This window comes from Zalophus californianus, chromosome 8 (assembly GCF_009762305.2).
Source record: "Zalophus californianus isolate mZalCal1 chromosome 8, mZalCal1.pri.v2, whole genome shotgun sequence".
Classification (NCBI taxonomy): domain Eukaryota; kingdom Metazoa; phylum Chordata; class Mammalia; order Carnivora; family Otariidae; genus Zalophus; species Zalophus californianus.
The window spans coordinates 123282504-123303680 of record NC_045602.1 but is presented as its reverse complement, the minus strand read 5'-3'; the positions used below and the strand labels follow the sequence as shown (position 1 = coordinate 123303680).

The window sequence follows — 21177 nt, the reverse complement described above, 5'->3', positions numbered from 1 at the left end:
GGAAGGAAGAAAGTGCTGGTTCTGTGGGAAGGATGATGAGTTTGGCCTTGGACGTGTAGAGTTAGTGCTGTCTCTGGGAGGGCAGATTGGAGAGATCTATCAGGCATCTGGAAAGTAGTCTGTTGCCAAGAGATGCTTGTCTTCTCTGCTCAGCCTGAGTAAACCTGAAGGGTACTGAAGTGTGAGGAGGCCCTGCTCTCTCAGGAAGTCAGGTGATCAGATTTTATGTAATGATAGCTATAGTCACAGATGCCCAGTGAATGGAATGAGTCAAGGGTGTGCAAGAGGCTAAGATGGCAGAAGGGTCTTTCTAAAACACAGATCTGAGTGTGTCATTCCTGTGCCACCCCTCACCCTCAGGGTGAGGTCCAGCTCCTCAACTCATGCACAAGGCGCCTCGAGGTCTGGACCACAGTTTGCACCATTCTCTCATCCCCTCCTCCCTGAAGCTTTTCTGAACCTCGTGCAGCTGGAATAACACCTGGTGCCCCCCCCGCCCCTGTGATTCTGTACCTCTGCTTTGGTCCTCTCTTTTATGTTCTTCAATACCCCAGCCCAGGATCTCATGGCTTGTAACATTCTGGGCTAAATGTGTTTCTTGGCAGGCCTTTCTGCCAGTGACCTGTGGGCTCCGCAAGGACAGTGACTGCCTCTTGAGCATCTCTCTGTCCCCCTTTTCTCTCACAGGGCTGGGCATAGCATATGTAAGAATCAGTGGGTGAGTAAGTGAATGAATGCATGGACAGAGAAATGAAATGCCATCTACATCTAGTCCTTTTTCAGGGGCAGCTCTTTTCAACTTGTGTCTTTCCCCTTGCCTCTTGGTCTGCCTTGCCATTAGCTGCCTACAGCTCCTGTCTTTTCCTCTCCAGTGTATCATGGTCATTAGGTCAACCACAAGATGCTCATGGTGGTGAAGCATAAGGACTACCAGAATGTTCTCAGAAGGAAACTCTTGACACGTGAGGTCAGGTGGAGGACCCCAAAATGTCACCTGGCAGGTGCCTGAGTGACTGGAGTAGCTTTGTGTTCACTTGGACAATCAGAGTACAGGAGATGGGTGAGGAAGGGTAGCATGCATGGTCAGGAGAGATGTTAATCTTTGCTTCTTTGTTTGATTTTAGCCACACCTTGACCCCGACCTCACAATGAGACACTGTGTATGGCCATCCCTCAGTCTTCAAGAAGGGCGATTCCTTAACTCTTAATGTGACAAAGCTGTTACTGCAGTGTTCTGCCAAGGAACAGTAATCTGCTAACTCTGTCAACATTTATTGAGTACTTATCATGTGCCAGGCACAGGGCTAAATCAGCACTTTTACTTGGATTATCGCATTTCATACTTGGGGCAAGTTCTATTTCTTTACCCATTTCACAGTTAAGGAAACCCAGCCAAAGAGGGGTTATAACTTGGCCAAACCCGCACAGCTGGTAAGGGCAGATAATGCCTCAAGTATCAACTCCTGTGAGTAATACTTTTATGAGCCTGTAGACTTGGAACTTTTCGAATTGGGCTGAGGAATGATTCTGCCTGCATTTTTAAACAGAAAATTTGATCATGGTTTTAAAATTGATGGACAGTGTGCCGTGATGACAAACTGAGAAGCCCTTCGGAGAGGAAATCCTTGGTTGGTAGGTTTGGATTTTAAGTGGTCTCAAGTTTATAACTAATGATGTAATGTGTGGTGACTAACATAACATAAAAAATAAAATAAAAAGCCATGGTACCATAACAATGGAAAAAAAAAAGTCTATAAAGTTCTGTCCAGGTTTTCCCTATGTGGTTGAAATTGGGTAGTTCCATTGGATTCAGTTGGATAAGCAAAATCCATAATGAGAAACATTAGTGTTTCTAGATCTTTATCTAAAATCATAACATTTGGTACAGTGGCTTTAATTTACATATCAAAGTTATTGAAAGTGAAATGACAAATCATGAAGGCAAAAATGGCTAAAGATAGAAGAAGACTGAGACCTGATGCTGCCTGAATTTAAAGTCAGAAGCCAATATATCTATTCTATTTCCAAGTAGAAAATTGGAACGAAAAAATACTTTGTAAGATTTTGTTGTTCCCTCTGAACCCTTTAAATTGTCAAAAGAGAGAACAACACTGCTTAGCTAACAGATAGCTTTCACTTTTACTCTGCTGGGTACTTTATTTTCTACTTAAGTGATGATGTTTCCGATCTTGTTTAACCTTTTGATTGACCGTGTGATCTCATGAGCCGTAATCTCTTTCTGGACTTCTCTTGATGCTGCTCTTGATTTCAGATTGTTCCGATTGCTGTGATTGTTCTGAGCAAGGCTCATCTGGGTTCCGTTCATGCTGATGCATCAGGGATTTGTCCTCCTGAATTAGAATGAGATGCTATTTTTATGACCTCTTAGGAGCTTCATGCTTACTGTGGTCTATAGATTTCTGGGCAGACTCCAAATTGCCAAGCCACACCTTGCCTTACATCTTTTTTCAGTTTTAAAAATCCGCTTATTCTCAATGTCTGCTTATGTGCTGAGGTGCTAGACTTCTCAGCAAGAGTATGTTTCTCTTCCTGGGGGCCTCTTGGGAGGGTTGCTGATGGGCTCCTGAAGGTGGGTGACCTCCAGAAACAAAAATAATTGCATTGAATTCTTTAAGAGAAATGTAAGCAGATGATTTCACTTGTGATTTTGTATTAATGGGGAGGGAACAAAGACAGTTCAATAAATACTTCTCCCATATTTTCAGATTATGGCTAGTAAAGGAGAAGGAGGCAGCCCAGTGGAGAATAAGGTCAACAAGGGTATAAAGTTGAAAAGGAAGTCAGGGCAAGTGGAGCCTGAAACATGCGAGCAAAAAGAGATCTGCACAGAGAAACCAGAACGTGGCGAAGGGATCCTCCAGAGCAGGCAGTAAAAGGGGCGGATAAACACAGGACTGAGGACTGGAGGATGTAGTGCATTTCCATAGATTTTTGAGGTGGTGAAGGAGCCCATATTAATGATTTTTTTCTTTGGGGCTTGGGAAGCAGAATAAATTATCGTACGCTATTACTGTGCTTTACATGCTGATAGAATCGCAATTTTAGCTAGAGCAATTGTCCTGGATTGGGTATAGCCATTCTGCCTTCTTTTCAAATTTGGAAACGTATTTCAAAATGCATTTGAAAATAAGTTTTCTTTCCTATGAGATCTAAAGATTATAGAGTCACAAGAAGGGGAGATCTGTTTTTAAAGACATTATTTAAAATTGTTTTTCATTTGTTTTAAAAATGTCATTGTCAAAAATTAGAAAATACGTAAAATTGGAAAATGTAGGAAGTATATGGAAGAAACCAGAAAACCATGATTTCTATTTGGAACCCCCTCTACTTTACATACACAATTGTATGCTCTGTTTTTATTAATATAGGGTTCAGCTGTGCATTGTTGCTTACTACCTCTTAAAAATTTGCCACACTACCGTATACTTCACAGTCAACGGTTTCATTTCATATATTAACTTATTTAAATATTTCCCTCTTGTTGGGCATGCAGGTTGCTTCCAATTTTTGCTTAGAAGAATGTTGTAATGAACATCTTTGGCTATTAATTTTCATGTATTTCTCTGATTATTTCCTTCGGGTTGAGTCCCAGAAATAGGAAAGATGATCAAAAACATTTAAACATGTTCAAGGTTCTTGATGCCCTATTCAAAAGTGTGTTCACATTCATGTATTCATTCATCAGCATTTGAATGCTCTGGGGATGGTAGGTTCAAAGCTAGATTATTGTGGATTCCATGAATAGCAAAATAGACCTAGGATCTGCTTTCTGGAACATGCATTCCACTGGAGGGGACAGTGAATAAGTGAGCTAATAATTAAAAAAATTGCAGCCAGTATATTCCCCCTCTACCCCCAAAATTGTGATGAGTGCAACAAAGGAGACAGGGAGTGGTATCTAGTAACAAAGGGGCTGGTTAGTGGATGCTGTTCTGAGGAGATGGTATTTAAGCAAGCTCTGAGAAAAATGAGGACGGGAACTTTCCTCATAGTGAAGATTTCATGCGAAGGTCCTGAGGTGGGACAGAGCTCGGAGTGGTCTAGGAATTGTTAGAAGGCCCCTATGAAAGGAAAGTGGACTGAGATGGAATTGGAGAGTGGGCAGTGGCTGGTCACCGTCACACAGGACCTTTTGGGCTGTTACTGTCTGTGAGTTTGCATTTTCATGGCAAGAGTACTGAAAAGCCTGGGGGGCAGGGGGAGAGCTAGGGTTTAAGTCAGATTAAAAACAAAACAAAACAACAAAACAAAAAAAAACCGTCCTGGCTGTTGTGTGGAGAGTGGATACCCAGGAGGGGGTGTGAGCATCGGGGGAAACAATATGGAGGCACCCGACCCAGCCCCCTGGGTATTCGAGTGTCCTTCTGAGGACTGCTGGACTCTGCTCTTAGAGGTGCCTAGGCGGCCTTGGGACCTCACTTTCAGAAAGCTCTGAGTGGGGCTTACCTCCCTAAACTTGTGTATTTTACGTTCAGGACTAAATCCTCCCATATTCTCCCATTACCATCATTTAAAATGTATTAAGGTTCCTACAGCCCCTCTCTATCTTTGTTCTGGATCTGAATTGCTGCAAAATAAATATTTCAAAAGAGCATCTTAGTCTGCTATTGATATGATTTGAAAAAAACATGAACAGACAATAAGAGATCAAGAACTGTTACTTGATACTTTTATGCCATTCTCTTGTTGGACATTTCAGTTATTATGTCTCTTGTAAATAATGCTGCAAGGAAGCTCTTTCACATAGACATATTTGTCTATTTCCTGTGGATATATTCTATTGGAAAGTATACCTTTACAAGAATTATTTACCAAATTATTTACCAGCACAATGGCATACCACTTTAAACGTGTCTGTTTCCTGGCATCCTTTTCAACCCAGAATATGAATCTCTCTATTAAATCTTTGTTAATTGGCTGAATAGCATTTCTTTGATAATTAGTTCATCTTCCCTTATAGGAAGTGACTTCATTTTCTTGGCTAGAACAGAACTGTGCATATGCATAAAGAGTAAATGCTCATTTAAATCTTGTTGCTTGAACAAATGAAGCATTGATCTATTTATTGACCGTTTGCCTGCCCTTTGTGAATTGGTTAATATCCTTCATTTGTTTGTTGGAGTAGTTGTCTTTTTCTTGGTAAGTTTTAGTGTCTTTTTATAATACATTATAGTAAATAACCCCTTCTCAGAAGCTTCAAATGTATTTTCTGAGTTCGTCATTTTTCTTTAACCTTTGTTTGTAAGTTGAATGATTTTTGCAATAGAGATTTTTAAAAACTTTGAAGCATTTCAACCATGGCCTTTATAGTTTGTGGCTTGAAAACCAAACTCAGAAGAGCCTTCCCTAGCCTAAAACTATTATTTTTATATAAATTTACCTATATTTTTCTACTAATAGACTTACTATGAACTATGGCCGTATTCCTTGAATGAACACTACTTCTTTGTTGTATGGTGTTTCTGTAACAAGGTGTGGGATTCTTTTTGTTAGAAATTTTATTTTAGGATTTTATGTTAATCTGTGTTTTTTTTGGCATAATATCTTAAAGAATTTTCCTCTTTAGATAGAAAACCATGCTTCTCAAACCTTGACTTGCCTCTGAATCACCTGGGAAGCTTATTAAAAATGCAGGTTCTGTAGGTTCTGAGTGGGGTTGGAAGGGCTGCCTTCCCAACAAGCCCCTAGCTGAGGGCCATGCTGCTGACACGTAACTACATTTGAGAAGCAAGGTCCTAAGGGACTTAAAATACCACCTGAATTACCCTAGACAGTGCTTGGATCCAGTGCTCTTTTAAGAATGTGTATATATGTGTGTGTTTTCAGAAAAAATTCAAAGACTCATTTGTCGGCCAGCAGACTTGAGAACGTAAATAAAGTTAAATCTATATGATTTATATTTATATGATATATATAATATATATATACACCCCTATACATTACATATATTTAATTTTATTTACGTTCTCATCTGTTGGCCGACAAATGAGTCTTTGAATTTTTTCCTGAATATTTCCTCAGTCTTTGAATTTTTTTTCTCTATTTCAGATATTTCTATTTTCTCTTTAATGAGACTCATGATTTATGTAGTTTATGGTCTTTTTCTCAAAGAACCAGTCTTGGATTTATTTATTAATTTTGGTGTTCTTCTATTTTTTAATGAGTTGATTTGTGCTTTTATCTTTATTAAGCCCCTTTTTCCTGTTTCATTTGTTTTATTTTCTACCTTCTTGAGTTGATTTCTTAAATAATTGATTTATTTCTTACTCCATTATTAAAATATTTAAGGCTATGAAATTTACTTTTAGTATACTTTGGCCACTTTCCATGTATTTTGATATGTGTTGGTTTCATTATTGCTATTCTCCACAAAATCTGTAATTGCTGTTTTGGTTTTATTTTTGACCCAAGAATTATTTCCAAGCTGCTGGAATAATTGTTTTGTTCTACTTTTGAAATTAATTTCTCATTTATTGTAGTGTGAATGGAGAATATAATCTATGTTATTAATTTCCTTTTGGGGCATTTAATGGGATTTTCTTGGTTTAATATTGGTAGATTTATAACTGTTTAGTGGGCCTTAGAGAAGGAACTTAAATTCTTCGCAGTATACAAAGTATGAATAAAGCTTTTACAGTGACTTTAATAATAATCAAATCCCCTACTTGAATAGTGATTATCTTCCTGATTAGCCACTGCAGTGTTCTTTCATTTCCCCCTCCCCCAACACCCCACTTTGTATTTTCAACATTTTTTTCTTTAGTGTTTGACACGATGTTACTCAGACCGAGGATATTTTGACAGTTAGATCTCAGTTGTGGCTTGTGCCACTTGTCAGTTTAAAAAATGACCCCTTTTGGCAAAAGTTAATACTGTTCTCTGTGGATTCAACCTAATCATCTGTAAATAGAGGAATGTCTGCTTTTATCTTCTTTGCATTTTTCTCTGGCATATTTTTGCCTTTTGGTATTTTTGGTCCTTATATTTTTGTCAGGTATCACTCCCATCTTTGCATTATAGCTTTAGTCTTTTTCCTGATAAACATCATACATTTGTTTTTATTGGTTTTGGATTCGGTTTGAGAATCTCTTAACTGCGAGTTCATCTTTTTAATTGATATTTTTGCCTTTAAATCTGTTTTCTGTTCGGGGGTATTGATCTTGGTGACAGGGAAAAACCTACAATCTACTTTTACTTCTAACTAGGTTTTTATTTTTTTGTATTTTGAAAATGATAAGGTTTTATGGTTTAAATTTTTATTTTCATTTGTTTTTCTCCGGGGGACAGGGGAAGGGAAAGAATCTTAAGCAGACTCCATGCCCAACATGGAGCCTGATGTGGGGCTTGATCTGATGACCCTGAGATCATCACCTGAGCCAGAATCAAGAGTTGGACAGTGCTCAACCGACTGAGCCACCCAGATGCCCCATGGTTTAAATGTTTTTATACCACCATTTTATCAGGAATATAAATTTCATCAAGAATTTTATCAAGAATATAAAATACTTTGCTATCACTAATTTTCGAGATCTGTATTTTTGATAGAGCGTTTCGACGGACAGCATGGCTGCAAGTTTTCTTCATCAGTGGTCTGCTGCCTTCAGTCCTTCATGCTTGAGAATATCATGACTATCATCTTGGCCTCTGTGTTGGCTTCTCCTTTCCTCTCCCTTTCCGCCGCCGCCTCCTCTTTGTCCGTTGACACGCACATGACTGGTTGGCTAGGTGTGGAAGAATACCTTTTCATCAAACTCCCATGGACATTGCTCTGCTGTCTCCTGGAATCCAAGGAGAAGACTTACCTCTTTACCCTTTTTACATCACCGACTTTGGCCTATGTGCTCATGAAAATTCTGTCTTTATCCTTGACACTCAGAGACTTCACTAGCCTATTTCTCCATGCTGTTCACTTTTCAGTCTTTTTTTTTTTTTTTTTTCCTCTGATGCCTGCAAGTCCTGTCACGGATTTTAAGATCATACACATTTTCTTCGGCCATATCACTGAATATAGTTTTTATTTGGCTTCCTCAGTTCTTTCTTTGGGCCCATCCATTCTAGATCTGTGGTGGTTTATCTGTCCCCTCTAATATCTTCCTGATTGCTTGGGTCAGTATACCATGTACTTTCTGCATGCTGAATCCATGATGACCTCAAGCTTGTTTTTATTGTGGACTTGGTTCATTATGCTATCTTGAATTCTTCAGTGGACTTGTTTCTGTAGCTTTATTCTCCCCTCTGTCATGTCACTTTTTTGTCTTATTTCAGGTTTTAGATTTTGATTTATTGTCTCCATAATTTTTTCAAATTTCTTGGAGAGTTCAAACCATTGCTGTTAAAACATTTTTTTTTTTTGTCTTTTAGAGTAGGTCTTCATAAGGTATGTGCTCTTAGAGATGCATACTTCTAATCCATTTAAAAATTGATTTACTTTTTTTTTCCTGCAACAGTGCTGCAAGAGTCTCTCCTCCATCTTTTGCTGCCTTTTAACACTTTTTGAATCAGGACTCTATAATTTCAGTTCTCCTACTTACCCTGAAATTGTCTGGTTGGTTTTCCTTGGATATGCAACTTGTTTTCCTAGGCACCATCAAATCCTTCTGCAGAACCAGGGCCGAGGGCTGTGTCTGTGGTTATTCTGAGTTGTTTAGTCCTTTGTGAGATTGGACAAGAGGAGGGAGCTGGGTCTGTGGTTTATTGCCATTAGAGAGATTTGCCTTTGTAGGCTTTAAAATTTTTTTCTTCTCTCTTTTTCAGTTATTTCATAATACGTCAGAGCCATTGATTTGAGGGCATATCCTGTCTCACTGTGGGATGAGATTCCAAATTATTCCCAATTTCATACCTCCTTAATGTTTAGCCATATTGTTAAGTAATTCCCTTAAAACAAACAAGCAAAACAAGCCCTGAGATATTTATGGCTTCTAATAGATGTGGGCTCAGAAGCATTTTATTCCCCACCCTCCCACTGCAGTTTGCCTTACTTTTGAAATAACAATTTCAATTACAGAAGTAATACATTCTTATTGTATAAATCTCCAGGAGTCTTTAAAAATACCCAAAGAGAGAAACAAAAATTCCTTATAATCTCACCATATGGAAATTACCAGTGTTTGCTTTTCAGCGCATGCTTTTAGCTTTCTCTCTCTATTGTATGGGAACCTTTTTTGCTTAGCACTATATTGTGGAAATTTTCCCATGTGGCACAGTATTATTCTTCATCATTAATTTTAATGGCTGTGCAGTACTTTTATTTTCCTCTGGCTTACCTGTTTCTTAAAAGAGCCTGTAAAGAGATGCTATGTTTGTAACTAAACAAAAGGTGAAAATGGAGGGAGGTCCATATAAATTTGAAATAATCTACAATTGATTTATTATAGGAAGTGGTTGGGGAAATGGTGGGGGGTCATAGCATTCCTCTCTCCACACACTCATACTCACGTAGACACAAATGTCCCCATAAGTGGAGTCTGGAGGGTGGAGAATACACCAGATGTCAGGAGTCCCAAGAGGAGTCTGCGCTCTTCTCATCCCAGCTCTATGACTGGGGGCAAGCCACTTGGCCCCTTAGCTTTATTTTCCTCACTTGTCAAATGGGGGATGGTAACACTTACCTTGCCTACCTTACAAAGCTATTTTATTCCTAACTAAGATCGAAATGAGAAAATGTCTGTGCAATTGCTTATTGAACGAGTAATTCTATATACTGCAGAGGGATATCTTGGTGGCAAAAGTCCATTTGATTCCACTAACATTTATTGAGCACCTACTTTGTTCAGAGGCCAGTACAGCTAATCAATGAAAGAGGAGGCACCGTCCTTTGCTGAAATGGCCTTGTTATGAACGTTTCATTTTCCTCAAATCAATGATCTTCTGGGTGACAGTGCTGGCTTCTTCTCATCGCTCTGATATGATTAATTCATTCATCATGTTAGACTGATTTATTTATTATGTCGTTTTGTTTATTTAATTTGCATATCAATTGCCAGGGTGCTGCATATCTCTGCTTACTGCACAATCATATTAAGAAAGGTTTTGATGCTGATGCAGGTTCCAGTGGTCTCCCCAGGGGCAAAAACTTTTCTGTAATTGAATACTTAGGTGCTGGGATGCAACAGCTAGAATTTTTTTTCTGACCTGAAGTTCAACCTACTCCTTCCCGCTTGGGTCCAGGGAGACAGCTAGTTGTGAATTATGCATTCTCATCTATCCTCTGGTCAATGTTTGCATATTTTACTTTTCCATAGAGGGGGAGCCTTTCCCTCGAGGAACAAGTATCTCAAACTCTTCATAGTTGGCTTAAAGGAAAAGAAAGAAGGCTAGTCACTGTTCCCTTACCCACTGTCTCCTGGTTCTCTTTTTTCAGCCCAAACTCCAGGGTAGAGGCCCCAAAGAGGCATTCCTATGTTCTCATCATTGTATTATTTCAGCCTTTCAGCTGGGAACAATGGGAGAAGAAGCAGTGCTTGAATCCCTGGGCATTGGATTTGCTTACCTTCCTGTTCATCAGCCCAAGATGAAGTGAGACTGAGGTCTTGGGATTGAGTTCCTGGTCATGATCCATATTAGCTAAGTGATTTTGGGGAGTTACTGAACAATACTAACAATGACAATATACCTAAAGAACATTTAATACATCCTCAGGACTAAGCTAAGTACTTATTATATTGTCACATAATAATCTCCCCAGAGTTCCTTTTCTGGTTACTATTGTGCATAACAAGCCACCTCAAATCTTAGTGGCTCAAAACAGTCAAAATCCTTTATTTTCCTCATGCATATTCATGTTTTGCAGGACTCAGTGGAAGAACCCGTCTCTGTTCCATGCACAGGCTGGGGGCTGGAGAACGTCTCACTTACCTGACTACCAAGCCTGGCTGGGGGTTGGGGGGGGTCTCAGTTTCTTTCCATGTATTGCTTCTTTGTGAATTGCTTGGGCTTCCTCATGGCATGGAGCCTGGGTTCCAAGAGTGGGCATCCTCAGGGAGCCAAGAAGAAGCTGCATGGTTTTTGTTAATGTGTTCTTAGAAGTCACACAGCATCACTTCTAGTACATCTTACTATGGAAGGGTTCACAGACCTTCCAGATTCAAGGGGAGGGGACTTAGCGTTCACATGTGGATGGGGTAGTGGCAAAGTCAGTATAGAAGACCATGTGGGTGGGAGACGCTGTTGCTGCCATCTTTGGAAAATGCAATCTGCCTGAACTCCTCCAAGATGGAATGTTCTCCCTCCTTTGAAGGAAAGGTTATGTAAGTTGTGGTCACAAACTTGTGGAATGATTGACTGAGACTTGAATGCTGGCAAGCTGGCTCTAGAATGTATCTCTCACCACTAACAATCATAATAGTAAACATGTATCGAGTTGCTACTGTATGCTATTTACTCATGTAAACCCTTTAAATGTTTTCACTGAACGCTTCTAACAAACTTTATTAATGGGTGCTATTTTAATCCCCATTTTACAAATGGTGACATTAGGGCACATAGGCTGTTAAGAGTCTTGCTCCAGGTCACGTGGGTAAGTGTCAGAGCTGGGAATCAGACTCCGGCTCCAGAGTCCACATGCTTAACAATGTACTCTTCTGGTTCTCAAGTAACTATGCAGATTGGTTGTAATGACCGTTCTGCCCCCCACCCCCACTTCTTTCCTTCCACACTGAAGACAGATGAGATCTTTTTCTAATAGCCTCCCTCACACACATATTCTGAGGATTAATTAGAGTTATTAAATCTCTTTAATAGTGGGAGGGGCTCATGTGCACAAAGTATATCTAGCCTGGCGTGCCGTCACATCCCATCACTTAGAGCCAGATTCTTGTCTAGTCACTGTTCCCTTACCCACTGTCTTGAATGAAACATTCATGGATATGGCTTCCCTGTGCCTCTCCATCCCTCCTTCCTTCCTTTTTGTTACCCCAGCCAGGTTTTGAGGCTTTTGGTACTTCATTCAAATCCTGCCTCTCACGTTCACTGAGTGAATTGGCCAAGGTAGCTGCTCAGCCTGAGCCTCACCATTCTCATCTGTAACATGTGCTAATAGCACCTCTTTCGTAGGGTTGCTGTAAGGATTTAAAAATGGCACGTGCAAGGAGTTGTACGTACAGAAGTTGCTTACGTATGTGCTGACTTTCCTCCTCCCTCCTTCCCTCCCTGGTATCCTTGAAGCACAATTTCTGCTGGGGAACTGTTCACCTGACAGGTCGTTGCCCTTGCTGAACTCCCCCATGGGAAGCAAGAGGGGTTGAGCTGACTTAAGTGAGTGGCAATGAGTTGAGTTGGATTGGGGTCATGACAGAAATAGATTTGCCACAAAAAACCCTCAAATCAGAGACTGTCCCTTTGAGGAATGGGATTTCTGCCCTGTATGGAAATGCAGTAGATTGGATAGCATGATGGTGTTTCCTGGTGTGTGGGAAGATCATAGTCACAATCCTCTTGGGGAGTCTCAGCGAAGCCTGTTGGCTGCCATCTGTACAGGGTGCTTTTCTGTTCTTATCTGTTTGGCTCAGTGCTTTGGGCCCCAGGACCCCAGGGTTCCAGAGCTTGAGAAAGTTGTAAGAATGATCTGAGTCCTCTAGTGGACACCCAAACTGGGTGAGCTACGTAGGTTCATACAAGTTTTATTTATTTTTTGGCGGGGGGGGGGGCAGAGGGAAAGGGAGAGAGTGAATCCTAAGAGCAGGCTCCATGCCCAGGGCCGAGCACGATGTGGGGCTGGATCTCACAACCCCAAGATCACCATCTGAGCAGAAATCAAGAGTTGGACGCCTAACCAACTGAGCCACCCAGGCACCCTGGTTCATACAAGTTTTAAGGTTAGAGATGAGGTGGGCGCCTGGGTGGCTCAGTTGGTTAAGCGACTGTCTTCGGCTCAGGTCACGATCCTGGAGTCCCAGGATCGAGTCCCGCATCGGGCTCCCTGCTTAGCGGGGAGTCTGCTTCTCCCTCTGACCCTCTTCCCTCTCCTGCTCTCCATCTCTCATTCTCTCTCTCTCAAATAAATAAATAAAGTCTTTAAAAAAAAAAAAGGGTTAGAGATGAGGCTAGAACTGGGGTTTCTGGATCTCCCAGCTCTGATTCCCTCCCCCTTTCTCTAAAATGTTCAGTGTAAGCTCTGACTTAAAATGAAATCAGTGCCTTCATTTCTACTTGTAACCATTTACTCCTTAATCTTGATTGCACCCTCACAAAGAACTCTACACTGTAACCACCCAGCTAAGCTGTTCCTGACTTTATGATGAACAGAAAATGTGAGATAATGAACGTTCGTTAACTGAAGCTGCTAAGATTTGCGGTGCTTTGTTAGGCAGCAACTGATAACTAATACAATGGGGGAATTCCCATTGGCTAGTACAGTTTATAGGCTCTCGTCTCTTAATGCATTACTGTCTCCCCTTTCTTAGCCCTTTCTGTCTATTTGTCCTTTAAGGACAATTTCAGGAGATTGCTGGGCACCCCACAATTCCTGTTGTTTATCCTAATGAACAATTTTACTACTTTAAAAAAAATTTATCTTGGCCATGTCTGGGTAGGCCTCATCTTTTATAAACACATTCAGGTGTTGCCCTAAATAAAGGGCTGTTACTTCTCCATGAGCAATTCTGTTCCTCTAGGCCAGCTGGCCCAAATGGTAACCAACTTACCCAATACCAGTTGTTCCCATGTCACATTCCCTGAGGCTCAGGGAATGAATGGGAGCGAGTTAGTGATTAAGTTAGGAAGTAACAGAGCTGGGTTTATCTAACTCCAGAGACTGTCTATACCAAATGCCTTAGGATACGTTCCAGATATTTCCCCTGAAGTTCTACTAACAGCAGAGAGCGAATGTGTGTGTGCTCCTGGGGGGTCTGGGGCATAGCCAGGGTAGGTTGCCTCAAGCAGGACATTCCTTTAAAGTTTCATGTTTTAACTTAAAAAATTCATGTGAATTTTAAATTCTGCTCATTAATATATTCATGTTTTAACATAACGTTAGGTTAGGCTAGTGTCTGTTACACGGCAGTAACAAACTCCAAAATCTCAGGGGCTTGCTTGAGAGGGGAGTGTGCCTGGCATCTAGTAGTCTGTCAAAGTGTGAGATGGTTTATGTAAAAAAAAAAAAAAAAAAAAAAAAAAAAAAAAAAAAAAAAAAAAAAATTGCCCCAAATTCCTGTACACCCCAGTTTTGGGTTTCTTAATTTGGCTCTTAGCTTTGGGTTAAGAAAGAAGAAAATCTCAGTGGCTTAATACACACAGACATGATTTCTGATTCAAATCACATTTCCACGTGGGTTCTGTGGATTCTCCGAAGTCATTACTCTGTGGTTCTTTTATGACACTCCCGTGTGGCCTCTGGAAAGGGCGGAGGGAGCGCAAGCGTGGAATGTTACATGGGGGGTGCTGTGGTGAAGCGTGGAAGTGGTGTACAACCCATCCAGTTGACCAGAACCCAGTCACACAGTCCTGTTGGAACTCTGAGAGGACTGGACTTAAAGTGGTCCTGCATGCTCAGGAAGAGATCATTTCAACAGGATTTGATAAATACATAGCATTACCTCTGCCACAGGAACTTAAAGTTAACAATCGAAAAGTTTTCTACTGTTCCTAATATTTAATGGGCGAGAATGTGTTGCTTTGAGATTGTCACTTGAAAGATGACATTGAGCAAGAAAGCTGTGTTGGGTTCTCTGTCCAAGCAATTTCTCTTGAATTTGTGCCACAGTATCTCAGTAGGTCTCACATAAATTGGTTACTTCACTGCCTTACAAGTGGGATCAAGGCAGTCACCAAGCAGACAGGTTCTGAATGATGCCAGGCTGGTGCCACGATACAATATTTTAAGCCAACCTTGGTGGGTTTTGGTGATGAGAGGTCAGGTTACTCATATCACCTGGTCTTGTTTACCATTTGTGGGAAATGCCAGTCAAAGGAGTGTGTGAGCAAAGGAAGAGAAGAATATTTGCTTTATCACTAATAACTTCAATTTTATTCATACAGAAACCAGCTAAAACTCACCCAAGTGAAATGTCCAACCAGGTTGTTGTCAGATTCCTGATCCGTAGAGACCATGAGAGATGAATAATGACTGTTGTTTTAAACCACTAATTTTGGAGTGATTTTTTTTTTTTTTTGTTAACACAGCAACTAGTAACTATAGAACAGTTCTCTCTAATAAGTTCTAACCACCCAATCTGCCAACCTACTTTTTTTGGTTCAGTCATCTTGACATTTGTCATTACAACACTAAGAGTTTAGCCTTGATGGCTGGACAAAGATGTTAACTTCCTTTTCTTCTCTTCTGGTGGGGTAGGAAGAGAAGGGTATGCAGGACATCTAGATTCCTGACCCCAGGCCAGTTTACACAGAGCACCAAAGACTGAGTTTTCCCCCTCTCCCCCATCTTTCCAAGAGGAAACAGGTAAGGCAACATGGATATGCATCTACCCCATTTATGACCTACAGCAGCTTGTTTAGAATTAACACGGGCTGATTCTTCATGTCCTGGTTCAATGTAATCCTTTTATCCAGACCTCAAATCCTTTCCCTTTTGACCTCATTCTTGATGTGCCACTTGACAACCTACTACCCTAAAGTTCTCTCCCAAGGTTAACTAGAACAGGGCGATGGCAAAACTGTGATCTGGGGACCAAATGAGTCTTTTTTTTTTTTTTCCTTAATCGCTGACTTTTATTTACCTCTAAATATTAATGGTATTCAATATAATATCAAGAGAAATTGTGCCACGTATGTTAAAGTAAATTAGAGTATTAGGGAAACCAAGGCAGAATAACTTCTGTTGCTGCTCTCATCCTAACAAGAGAAAAAAATTGCTAGGATTAGAAGTTTGTTGACCATACTTGGAAGAGTTAGCCTAAGAAGCCTAAGAAGTTAGCCTAAGAGGTTTTATAGGATGAAGTTGTTTGAATTTGGTTGTAAGGCTATTGTGTGGGACTTTTCATTAAGTGGAAGATACCACTGGAGTCCCAATGGTAAGACATAGCCATTTCCAACAAGGAATCACATCTTTGTGTATGTAAGTGTATTGAAAAATTTTTTATTGCATACATAGCCTAAAATTTACCATTTTAACCATTTTTAAATACACAATTCAGTGTCATTTAGTACATTAAAAATTATTTTAGAGCATTGGGGGTGAGGAGGAGAGGGAGAGAGAATTTCAAGCCGACTCCCTGTTAAGCATGGAGCCCAACATGGGGCTCAATCCCATGACCTTGTGAGATCATGACCTGGGCTGAAATTAAGAATCAGACACAACCTACTGAGCCACCCAGGCCCCCCAAGTACATTTGTAATGCTATGCAGCCATCACCCTATCCATTTCTAGAACATTTTTATCATCCCCAAGGAAACACTGATTCCCCATTTTCCCTCTCTCTAGCCCCAGGGACTACCATTCTACTTGCTGTTTCTATGAATTTGCCTGTTTAAGTACCTCATAGGGTGGAATCATCCATTATTTTGGATAACTATTTATTTATTTAAAGATTTTATTATTTGAGAGAGAATGAGATAGAGCATGAGGGGGGGAGGGTCAGAGGGAGAAGCAGACTCCCTGCTGAGCAGGGAGCCCGATGCGCAGGACTCGATCCCGGGACTCCAGGATCCTGACCTGAGCCGAAGGCAGTCGCTTAACCAACTGAGCCACCCAGGCGCCCCTGGATAACATTTTTTAAAATAAGTTTTACTGGAACACAGCCATGGCATTCATTTATATATTGTCTGGCTGCTTTTGCACTTCAACAGTGGAGATAAGTAGCTGTATTAGATGTTGTCTGGCCTGAGAGCTGAAAATGCACTATTTAGTGCTTCAGAGGAAAAGTCTGTAGACCCTTGAACTAGATGGGACTGCCTGACCTCTGTGATTATTTCATTAGCATGGGAAAGAAGTCTCTCTTCCCACTGACTGAGGGTGGATTTCTACAGTAGAAAAATAACTAAGAACCTTTAACTCTGCTTGGTCAAATTCCTACTCTTGTTTTCAGCCTTCCACATTTTAAAGAATGCAAACCATCTTCCAGTCCTGCTTTGTCTCAGGGTAGTGTTTTTTTTTTTTTTTTTTTTAACAAGATCTAACTGACCTGGAAAGCGCTTCTTCTACCCCTGAATTTACTAATGCAGTACCCTTTGTTTCTCCTAGATAATCTTTATTCCTTTCCCTTCTGTGTAACAGAAACCCATTCTAATCAGTACTGCCTGCTCCACACAGTTGTTTTGCAGTTACGAAATTGTTTCACATTATGAAACGATGTTTGCTAAATAATCTGATTTTACGAACTTCCCTTCTCATTAAGGTGAATAATGCATTAGTTGTCCTTATTTAGATTTTGATCTTTGGATTTTTATTTTATCCCATGAATAAAAACAAGATTTCGACCCGGAGTTCTAAAACTGTCCCAGCACTTGTGTTTGCAAAGTCATTTTTCAGTTTACTGTGTGTGTGGTGAAAAATTCAGATTACCACTTTGCTTTATTTTTCTAAGATGTATCATTTTGATGATACATATTTTGACAGGAGATGGGGTCTGTGAATGCTGCAGAAATTTCTAGGGCATTGGGTTTCCTGTTGCCTTGAGTAACATTGTGGCTTCTTTACAGTGTTGTCCATTATTGATTTGGGCTCATTTATGTATAAGTTCACACATTAAAAAAGATCAATCACTTTGCTCTCCTCAAACAAAACCAACCAAAATCCCATGTACCAGACGATTTGTCAGTCACTTATAAATAACTTAATAGATATCAATATTATAAATATACTGAAGGAAACCTCAGTGAACTATCTCAATCAGGGCTTGACAAACATTTCTATAAAGGGCCAGCTAGTAAATACATTTCCATGAATATTTCCTGGTAGAACTTTACTTACAAAAACAAGCAGCAGGTCATACTTTGCCAGCCCTGTTCTCAGTTATTCACAATAGTGCATTTTTTTTTTAACCTTTAAAATGTCTTTTAAAGTGCATATGGTTCTTAAGATCTCTTTGAAAGAAGTGTTGACTTTGCAAGGTGATATTTTGTGCCTAATATAAGAATACTTGGGCACATTTTTCGTTTCTATAATTAGTAATAACCAATCTATAATACCCAAGCACCTAAGTGTGACCCCCCCCCCCGCCCCCGCCCCTTCATACTGTGACTTGTGCTGCTTGTTTCTTCCACAGCTCCCGGAGGGCTCCTGTTGTTGTGGACAGCCCAAGGGACAAGATTGCAGTGTGACCTATTGTGATTTCAAGTTTTTCTGTCCTTCTCTCATTAACTTTCAAATTCTCGGTGGTGTCAAGTTGACATCTCACAATTTCACTTTTTAATCACCAATTTTTCCAGCTGAAAAGATACTTAAGGGAGCTAAATGAAGAGTGAGCAAAATCGCAAAATACAGAAATCAGAAGATTTTTTCCTAGAAAGGCTTCTGCAGTTGAGAAATTCAGGGAGGGAGGAGGGGCTGGTTGGGGAAGAGGCACCCAGTTTTGTGAATGAAAAACCAAGTGGGGAGAATTTGAGTTGATTTATGGGAGCCAGTGGAAATTTGTGTAATAAGAAACCAGTTCTTGCTTTCTAGGGGAGGCATACCCCTTCTCCCATTCCAACTGGTGGTCTCTGTCAGCCTCCCTGGGAAAGCTGCCTCCCAGCTCACCTGCTCTGACTTGGAAGGATACCACCAACTTGGACCTTGAGTACTCTCAGGAGGAGAGTACTCCCAAACCACAAAAATGTCAAGTTGTCTCCCCTTTCAGTATCAGATGTTACCTGGTCTCTGTGTTTTCATGAAGACTCACACTACTGCATGGAAATTGAAAGAATTCTAAGTGTGTTTGCACCCTTGTGTGAAACACTGATGTGTTTGGTGTAACATGAAAAGGGTCTTGGATTTGAAGAAGTTGAAGGTTTAAACCTGGTTTTACTTAATACAACTCACATGTCTTTGAGCAAATACGTAGACCTAAGTTTTCTATTCTGTAAATTGGGCGTAATACTAACTATCTGTGAAACTCCCTAATTCATTTACACAATGGTGGGTACCTACTGTGTGCCAGGCACTGTGTGTTGTTGCCCTGAAACCTTAGGACACACAGCAAATGTAGACCTACTAGTAGATGTTGCAAGGATTTAGGGACACACTAGGTGCTTACTATGTGGTAGCTGTTACTGTTCCACCATCATGCTCACCGGTGTTGGTAATCCCAGGTCACAAGGTACAAGGTTACCTTGTCAGATGGTTGCCCTGATTCCTAGCAGGTTTCGCCAATTGACACTTTGAACCTGTGTTAAGACTTGGTGCTCATCTCTGCTCCAGTGATTGACCCAGTCACAGGTTCTGACCAGTGGCTTCTATTTTTCTCCTGCCACTGTGTCTCCCTGTTTATTGCCTGGGAGAAGCAGCTAATAAAAAGTCAGTGGCTCTGCTGATCCTTTGTGAGTGTGTGCTTCCCTGGTGCATGGTAAGTACAATTTCATGGACTGTCATGAACCTGTCAGTTCCTGTGATGTAAGGCAGAGCCATTTCAAGCACGTGGGGGTTGGGAACCCTGGATTAAACCAAAATCAGAGGTGTAAAAGACCAAAAAAAAAAAAAACACAAAATCAAAAAGCCCTACCAAAGTCAGAGGGAGGGAAGCCTTGAATATCTCTCCCACCCAAGACCCTGTGCCAAAGAGAGAGCGGCCCCATGGCCGCAGATCCACCCTCTCCTTCATTTTCATGTCACCAGCTGAAGAGCAAGACAAGTATAGAGACTGTGTCATCAAAATGGACCAAAGGATATTGCAGATAGAAAGGAGAATTGGGAAAATTAACAAGTCAGGAAACGACAGATGTTGGCGGGGATGTGGAGAAAGGGGAACCCTCCTACACGGTTGGTGGGAATGCAAGCTGGTGCAACCCCTCTGGAAAACAGTATGGAGGTTCCTCAAACAGTTGAAAATAGAGCTACCCTACGATCCAGCAATTGCACTACTGGGTATTTACCACAAAGATACAAATGTACGGATCTGAAGGGGCACCTGCACCCCGATGTTTATAGCAGCAATGTCCACAATAGCCAAACTGGGAAGAGCCAAGATGTCCATCGACAGATGAATGGATAAAGAAGATGTGGTATATGTACACAACAGAATATTATGCAGCCATCAAAAGGAATGAGATCTTGCCATTTGCAACGACGTGGTTGGAGCTGGAGGGTGTTATGCTGAGTGAAATAAGTCAATCAGAGAAAGACATGTATCATATGACCTCACTGATATGAGGAATTCTTAATCTCAGGAAACAAACTGAGGGTTGCTGGAGTGGTGGGGGATGGGAGGGATGGGGTGGCTGGGTGATAGACATTGGGGAGGGTATGTGCTATGGTGAGCGCTGTGAATTGTGCAAGACTGTTGAATCACAGATCTGTACTTCTGAAACAAATAATGCAACATATGTTAAGAAAAAAGAGAAGATAGCAGGAGGGGAAGAATGAAGGGGAGTAAGTCGGAGGGGGAGACGAACCATGAGAGACGATGGACTCTGAAAAACAAACTGAGGGTTCTAGAGGGGAGGGGATAGGGGGATGGGTTAGCCCGGTGATGGGTCTTAAGGAGGGCACGTTCTGCGTGGAGCACTGGGTGTTATGCACAAACAATGAATCATGGAACACTACATCAAGAACTAATGATGTATGGTGATTAACATAAAAAATTAAAAAGTATGGTGATTAACATAATAAAAATTTAAAAAAAGAGCATTGGGTATTTTCAGGCCTGACTCCTTGGTTTCATAGATGAGGTAAGAAAAGGACACTCAATCATACTTTGTTTCAACAATATTTACGGAGGACTTAATCTGTGCCCAGCAGTCTGAGGACACAGTGACAAATAGGCAGCCTGTGGTAACCAGTCTCTAAGATGGCTCCCGAGGCCCCCAGCCTCCTGGTCTTCACAACCTCATGAAGTCCCCTCTGCCCCTAAAGCAGGCTTGGTGTGTGTGATTCCCCAATGGAATTCTGCAGAAGTAATGATAATGTCTGTTCCAAGATGACGGTAGAAGATACTGTAGCTTGCATCTTGGTGTTCCTTGTTTTGAGGAAAGCCAGCTGCCGTGTCATGAGCAGGCTTATGAAGAGGCCCTTGTGACCTGCAGACAACAGCCCCATGAGTGAGCTGGGAAGAAGAGTCCCAGCCT

At 41.0% G+C, this 21177-nt stretch overlaps 1 protein-coding gene across 10 annotated transcripts in view; it reads left to right on the top strand.

Annotated features, from left to right (window-relative positions):
* The window catches only part of PTPRT (protein tyrosine phosphatase receptor type T), a 1164533-nt gene that overhangs the window by 167363 nt on the left and 975993 nt on the right, over positions 1-21177 (top strand). The window lies entirely within an intron of this gene.